The 8,453-nt window shown below is 42.3% G+C and overlaps 2 pseudogenes; both read right to left on the bottom strand.

Moving 5' to 3' along the window:
* Window positions 1-3,611, bottom strand: part of LOC102238820 — a 7,577-nt pseudogene extending 3,966 nt beyond the window's left edge.
* A 3,569-nt stretch (window positions 3,612-7,180) lies between these two features.
* The window catches only part of LOC102264171, a 1,870-nt pseudogene continuing 597 nt past the window's right edge, over window positions 7,181-8,453 (bottom strand).

Raw genomic sequence — 8,453 nt, 5'->3', positions numbered from 1 at the left:
TTTGCCCTTCACAACTTTTAAGGATGAGGGGAAGTGTCAGGCATGGGAGACATTAACCACTTGTGTTGTTGTTTTTTAAAGTGGCAGTTTTTTTTTTCTTCAGTTAACTCAGTCTCACACTGGAGTGGGCTCAGCTTACATTTCTGATTACCTGGCAGGAAGACCTCTTGAGACTTTCAAAATATTCCTATTAGACTTTGAAAAATCAGCTTCTAATTTGTCAAATTTCTGATCAGTTAATAAATCCTTTAAAAGATTTTTAAATATACCAATTCTCATAAATCTTATATCTCATTAACCTTTTATTTTATATATATTTTATTAATTTTTTACAGAGAGGAAGGGAGAGGGATAGAGAGTTAGAAACATCGATGAGAGAGAAACATCGATCAGCTGCCTCCTAAACACCTCCCACTGGGGATGTGCCTGCAACCAAGGTACATGCCCTTGACCGGAATCGAACCTGGGACCTTTCAGTCCGCAGGCCGATCCTCTATCCACTGAGCCAAACCGGTTAGGGCAATCTTTTAAAATTTATACCTTGTTAGGAAATGTACTGGTTATCCCCTCTGCCTTTTCTTAAAATTATCTTGTTAATTAACCCAATTAATATCTGTAAGACCCAAAAAGCTAAATCACAAACTTCAAAGTCTTAAGACTACTATAGTTCTGGGTATCTTTTTTTTTTTAAGTGCAGGACTATTGTACTTCCAATGTTTATATTTTTCACAATATCTGCAAATACCTGAAGGTAAGCAGGATGTTGATTTTTGTTCTAATTTCTGTCCTTCCATCTTATTAAAGGTGTCTTTTTAAACTATATATATTTTTATTGATTTCAGAGAAAAAGGGAGAGGGAGAGAGAGAGATAGAAACATCGATGATGAGAGAGAATCATTGATCAGATGCCTCCTGCACACCCCACACCAGAGATCAAGCCTGCAACCCAGGCACGTGCCCTGACGAGGAATCTAACCGTGACCTCTGGTTCATAGGTAGACGTTCAACCACTGAGCCACGCTGGCCTGGCTTATTAAAGGTGTCTTAATGGCTGGTTATAATACCAATATGAGAGCTCTCTAAAGTTTTTCATTTTAGAAATTTTGTTCAATCCAAAACAGCCACTGTCTGACCAGTGACAGTAGGATTTTGTAGCTACTTAATCAATACACCTTTACAACTTAATTAAGGAAGCAAAACGTTTCCACAAAGACAATGCAAAAGATGCATCCCTCATAGATCCAAAAGTTCACTTCCAGAAACATCAGAGAAAGTATAGACCTTCCTTACACAGATGACTAGGATGTTATGGGTACACACTGTGTCTCTCGTCTACCACAAAATGTGAAATGACTCCAGCCACAATGACGCTAATTTGTGGCACTGGGCAGGCGTTAATGTAATGGGATTTTTTTCAGCACTAACAAGTAAGGAAGGTTTAGAAGACAAAGGCCCCTATGGGCTGGGTCCCCTTATGACAGACTCCCCTAGAAGCCAGACAGAGACACTTGAAACTTCCCTCTATTTGACTGGCCACCAGGTGCACCCCAGTAATGCACCTTCCAGAAGGTGGAGACCACAGAAAATATTTTCACTGGTCACAAGCCCAGCTCTTAGAATACAGAACAAAAGTGAAGGAAAAATCTCATCTGTTTTTTTGTTTTGTTTTGTTTTTTAAATGTTTTTTTTTTAATTTATTCAGGTGGCATTGGCTAATAAAATTATATAGGTTTCAGCTCTACAATTCTATAATACATCATCTGTGTATTATATTGTGGGTTCACAACCCCAAGTCAAGTTTTCTTCCATCACCATTTATCCCCCCTTTACCCTCTTCTACCTCCTCTCACCCTCCTTGCCTCTGGATATTCCCATACTGTTGTCTGTGTCTATGATTACTTTTAAATATATTTTTATTGATTTCAGAGAAAAAGGGAGAGGGAGAGAGAGACAGAAACATCAATGATGAGAGAGAATCATTGATCGGCTGCCTCCTGCAGGCCCCACACTGGGGATCAAGCCCACAATCCGGGCATGTGCCCTGACCAGGAATCGAACCATGACCTCCTGGTTTATAAATCGATGCTCAACCACTGAGCCACACGGGCTGGTCTATTAGTATTTTTTTTCTTTTTGCTTAATCCCTTCACCTTTTTCACCTAGCCACCCACCCAACCTCCCCACTGACAGCTGTAGCTGTGTGAGGCAACATTGGGTATATAAGACATTTTTGGCAAAAGGAGAAAGGGGTAATAGATTTCAGAGAGAGAATGGGTGATATTTAGGTAGCTGAGGAAGAGGGGAACCCCACAGGGCAGACAAATCCTTGCTAGGATATTCAGAAACAGCAGGACACAGGATATCTAGCTAACAGGCACCTTCCTGAAGCCCTCTTGTTTACCATATTTAGTGCAAAATAGGCTAAGGGGAAATGCTAAACTCTCCATCCTGAAGCAGGTTTCTCTGAATCTCTTGGGCAGAAAAGGGGGGGGGGCGTGTCAAAGGTTCTTTCTGACTCTTGTTTCTTAATAAACTGCTTAAAAAATTAATATTCCAGACCAGCCGGCATGGCTCAGTGATTGAGTGTCGACCTATGAACCATGAGGTCACGGTTCGGTTCCCAGTCAGGGCACATGCTCTGGTTATGTGTCAGATCCCCAGTGTGGGGCTTGCAGGAGGCAGCCGATCAATGATTCCCTCTCATCATTGATGTTTCTATCTCTCTCTCTCCCTTCCTCTCTGAAATCAATAAAAAATTATTGTAAAAAATTAATATTCTGCTCTAGGTGGTTTGGTTCAGTGGATAGAGCATCGGCCTGCAGGCTGAAAGGTCCTTGGTTCGATTCTGGTCAATGGCATGTAACTCGGTTGCAGGCTCCTCCCCAGCCCAGGCCCTGGCCAGGGCTTGTGCAGGAGGCAACAAATAAATGTGTTTCTCTCACATCAATGTTTCTCTCTGTCTTTCCCTTTCTTTTCCACTCTCTCTAAAAATCAATGGAAAAATATCCTCAGGTGAGGATAAAAACATAAATTAATTATCTGCAAAGCAGCTTCAGGGTGGCAAAATTTTGGTCCCTCCACTAGCAAAAATCTTTGCAGTCAATGTCATCCAAATCAATGTGTAGCTAAAGCTAGAAGTACTATCCCTGCCCCAGAATTTATTGTTTTCATATTTTGCAATTTAGTTTTTGTTTTTTTATTGGCTCATTGTTGTTGTTGTTTGTTCTCCTCAGAGGCCTACAATTCAATTTTGGGGACTTGGGTTACTAACATGTCTGTCACACAGCTGACAGAAGTCCAAAGTGAGACTACCGCCACCTTCATAGGTGAAAGGTGACTTTTAAATGTCATGATTTTACTGTGGTTTATGTATAATATCAAATAAAGATTATTTAAAACCTGAAAAATATCACGAAAGAATCTTGAGACTTGGGATCCCAATTTCTGTTGTCACCTAAGTCAAATTACCACGCACCAAAACAATCGTGCTATGTGCTACTATATGTTGCATTAATTTAGTTGCAAATTCTATTTGATCCTCTAATTTATACCTTCTTAGCTAATGACTTTGCAAAGTTACCTTCACTGAACTTCAGTTTCCTGTCCTCCATTTTAATGTGTGTTTTTTATGAAGAATTATTGAGACATTACATTTGAATATACTTGCTAGTATATGTGTATCTAATTTCCATAGATGTTTGCTTATATAATGAGCTTAGAAATAAAGAGGCTGCCAAAGTTACGGGGTGAAGGGGATAAATATTGTACTTTGTGTAAAACACCAGGATAGGAAACTTCCCAACCCTCTTATAGTGAAAACATCCAAAACTCCCCAATTCTTCCCAGAACACAGCTTGCAACCAGTGTAGTAAGTTCCTTCTCATATACCCATCTCTGAACTCATTGTCCACTAAAGAAATATGTACTAAGTGCTCCACAAGGCTAACAACAAATCTAAAAATCTAAACTTCTCTTTATTACTGAAGATACTGAAGTCAAGACAAATTAAGGTAGTGGAAGTTCATTGATGTTAATCACAGGATGGTTAAGATTCAGTCTATTGTAAATTTCTTGAGTTATGTTTTTGGCTCACAGGGTAAAAGGAGCAATGCTAAAAGTTGCTGTTGGAATAACAGAACTCACTAAATTTTGTGGGGCCTGCAATTTAGCAATTAGGCTCCTTTATATGTTTTTTGTCCATCTGTGGTCTTTTCTGCACGTGTCCTTTTAAGGAATGACTGCCAGAGGATGTCTTTTTTAAAAGTATAGTTTGGCATTTGCCACAGCTCTATGGCTTTAAATTCTGTGCATAATTAGGACGCACTTATAATTTTGCATAAAGGCCTACATAGAACTGTCTTATAGAAATTCCATTATGAAATGAAAATAATTGGTGTTGAACAATTAAATTTGAAATTTTGCCTGCTTAAGTGATAGAATTGTTAGCTTTGCCCACCATCTCATGGCAAGTTGGTTGTGATATTTATTGCTCTCTCCCATATACTAATAGACCAATATTTATGTGAATTAAACTGGTAACATTACTTTCATTTTCCTGGACCTATGCCACCAGCTTGGTTTTCACCTATTATCATAAGTTTACTTTTCAAATGAGTTATTTGACTCCATATTCTCTCTCTTCCTCTCTCTACCCACCTATCTCTATATCTACTCATCCATCTGTCCATTTATATTGATCAAGTCAAAGGTCTCTCTTAAGAGGAATTTACTCTTCCAAATAGCAAATTGTCTAAGCAATCTGGTGCCTTACTCAATCTAAACCACGAGGGGATGGTTGCCTCCCTCAGGGTGCAAACAGAGGAACAGAAACCCTGGAGGTGATATGCGTGTAAGGGGATTGTAACAGGGACCTGATGGTATGTGATTGCAGGATCCGCATAAGCAGCCTTCATGAGGCTTCTGTCTTTGCTTCAGGTGCTGGAGCCTGAGGTCAGCATAGCATTCAGGGAGAAGAGAGGGATGAGAAGTGGGGAAGCAGAGAAAGACTGGAATCTGTAAGGAAGAGATGGAACCTGAGAGGACAGTCTGGAAACCATGCTGACCTTAAGCAGCCTCCAAACCTCCAACCATGGGGACTGGAGTGCTGGGCAGAAGGGGGGACTCTTTTGTATGGAGCTGCTGAAGATGGAAGACCTCAGGGGGAGCTGCTGTAGCTGTGCGCCTGGCTGTTGCCTCACACTAAGGTAAGCCAGCAGATGAGTACCAATGTGCCTCTGTCCCTTTTTTCTGAGCATAAATCAAAGAGGGATACTACTTGCCTTCCAAATCTCACCACAAGTGCCTCTCAGTTTGTTGTTATCTTTTGTTTGTTATCTTTATTGTTGAAAGTATTACATATGTTCCCTTCTACCCCTTGACCTCTTCCAGACTGCCCCCCCTCCATCCCAGTGCCTCTTTTTGCACAAAAAATCTCAGAGCCAAGCAGGGAACTCTGAAGAAGGTTTCAGTTCAGAGTACAAACCCCCAGTGACTGACATGCTTCCAAATAGCAGGTGAATAAAGAACTGGGTAGTAATCCACTCTTGCCACTGTTCTCACTGCCACCCAGTGTCACTGCAAATTCCAAACGGTTTTTTTTTTAATTAAGTTAATGATTTTATTCCCAGTATACACCGCAGACAATTGTGCAGGGTAGCCCGAAACTTGGGATCCTAGTTTATAACTCTGTTTTCCTTATGTCCTGTTTTAAACCACAGTGTTAGTTCACATTCAATGTGTTCTTTTGTGACACTTATGGTCCTATCTTGAGAGCAGACCTTGGGAGGGGCTACCCATGGGCCGCAGATACCCAGGAAGTTGTCCCTAACTTTGAATCTCAGTGAAGAGAAATTATGGTCAATAATTTTCCATTTTAAAGTCTTATCTCATTATATAAATTCCAAGTGCTCCTCTCAAAAGGCCAGAGATAATAGGCATTTTAAGGAGCATTATTGAAGAAATGCCTTTGTTAGGCCACAGGATGCTTTATCACACCCTTCTTTACCAGCAATCATCTGAAAAGAAGGGTGTTATCCTTCACAGGGGTGTTAGGGCAAAGGAGGGCTCTGCATCACTCACACAAATAATGTTTATAAAACAAAAACATTATTACTGAACTGTAATTGGACATCATATGCCCCACATTTACATTAAAGAAGGCTTAGAACAAAAATACTTTAAAAGCAATTTAACCTTTTGAAAAAGGTCAAAGAGAATTTTGAGCCAACCACAGATGTCTGATGAGAAATTTATTCCAAAGATATCACACAGTTATCTGTCAGTATAAACAACTCTTTATTGAAACATGAATTTATTCTTAAAATTAGTTGCAAATACATATTTTCAAACATTAGGAATTCTTATATTATTGTCTGGTATCTTTAAGGAGATGGTTGTCCCAAGAGAACTTCTTGGAAAGTAATCTTTTGGAAGTTCTCAGCCGTGAAACTGCATGAGAATTCAAAGTACAGAGTAAACAATATCTTGTAATTAAATTTCATCTTTACCAGCCCCTCAACTCAACTTAATCAATATTAACATGTGCGTTCATAAAATGGGAACAACACAAAGTTATTAATTTTAGACAGACAAAATATCTTGCTAGGAATTTAACCACCTTTTCTTTCATTTTCTTTTTTCTCTCTCACCCTTTGTCACTCTGTGTGGGTGAGAGTCTGTGTGTGTTTGCACAAGTGCATATGCGTCTATGTATGCAGTTTCTACTTACTTTTAAACAATAAACACATTTCTAAAATTCTTAGCTCAACTAAAGACCTTAATAATATCTACTGCTAGAAATGGAAAAAAAATGTTTAAGATTTCAGAGTGTCAGAAATGAATAGATTCAATAAGGCTATAAATATTTTCTCCCTAATTAGGAACCTTTAGAGGTCAACATAAGAGAACAAAAGAAAAAGGGCATGAATAAATTGCTTACACATTCACATAGGAATGAGAAGCAAAGAAACCAAGTGAGGAAAAAGGAATGAGGAAAGAAAAACGTCATAAAGGAAGAAAAGATACTACAGGCAAGAGACGAAAGGAGGTTTTCATAGTGCAAAATAGAAGGCAAAAGGCAAATCTAACAGTTAAAGTGAATTGCAAACTTGAAAGTCCTACTGAGGTGACATCTAGCTGGAGCAGGAATCAGGCATTCAGGATGGCGGCTCCGCTGACAGTTTTAGTTTTCTTCCTCCTCGGATGCATCTGAGGAACGAGAAGACTCATCTGACTCTGCATCCGGGATTCTCCCTTCAAGAGGTGCCCTGCGCCGCCGCCCTTGAAGGGGATGACTTCTGCGTGTGAAGTGATGCATGAGGAACGAAAGCATGTTATTTTCAAACAGGTTGCTGTGGCCCGAGCCGTCTCCATCTCGATCCTGCTTGTTCTTCTTAATCAGGTCCTTTAAGCCAAGAAGCTTGGTGGTCGCTTTGGCTGTGGGTGCCCAGATCTTGGGATCGTGGTCTAGGCCACTGGTGGCCATCACAGGCAGGTAAGGATGGGGCTCAAGACAGTTGATGTTCCCCGCCCTGTCCCCCTCCAAGAACTGAACGATCTGACAGGACGACTTCTCCCAGAGGAAGATGTGCCCGCAGTCACTGCCGCTCACCACAAACTCACTTCGGGGCCCATAGAAATTGACACCTTTGACCGTGGCGTTATTTCTGTGGCCCTTGTATCTCTTCACGTACTGGGCCCCATCGGCGTGGGAGGAGTGGAAGAGGTAGATGTCTTCGTCGTTGTAGCTGACCAGGAGCTCCGTGCCATCGTGGCTGTACACCAGGCAGGTGATGAATGACTGGGACTCGCAGTGGACCAGGTGATGAGGGCAGAACTTCTTGAGCACCCCGTTATTGTGGGTCTCATCGATTTTCCTCTGGTCATAAATTCTCACAAACTGGTCCCTGCCCCCGACAGCAAACTGGTGAATGTTGGCAGGGTTCACAAAGACTGTGTACAGGCCCACCCTGGTCTCATTCTCCTTGGTGACCACCACTCTGGAGGCTGGGCGGTCCTGCCTGAGGTCAATGCCAAAGACAACGGCATCTTCCCCCGCCGTGAGGAACCTGACAGGGGAGTCCGGCACCAGGGCCACCTTGTGGCAGGCCCCCCTGTGCTGGGCCACCCGCTTAGACACCCTGCTCAGCGAGATGGCGGGCAGCTGAGCCACGCGCACCTGCCCGTCGCGGGCACACGTGGCCAGGGTGGAGTCGCCACAGTTGGGCAGGAACTTGGCCTGAAAGACGTTATTTCTGTGGCCCGTGTTGAAGGCCATGACGGGGCGCTGGCGCACCCAGTCCCAGATGATGACCGTGAGGTCGTCACTGCTGCTGGCCAGCCAGGTGCCGCGCTGGTTGAAGTGCACGCTGTTGACGCAGCCGCTGTGGCCCTCCAGCCCGTACTGCAGGCGGAAGCGCTGCACAAAGGCGCGGGCCCCACAGGCCTCGTACACG

This window comes from Myotis brandtii, unplaced genomic scaffold, assembly GCF_000412655.1.
Source record: "Myotis brandtii unplaced genomic scaffold, ASM41265v1 scaffold548, whole genome shotgun sequence".
Taxonomy (NCBI): domain Eukaryota; kingdom Metazoa; phylum Chordata; class Mammalia; order Chiroptera; family Vespertilionidae; genus Myotis; species Myotis brandtii.
Note: the sequence above shows the minus strand (reverse complement) of the source record. Positions and strands in the feature narration are given on the sequence as shown.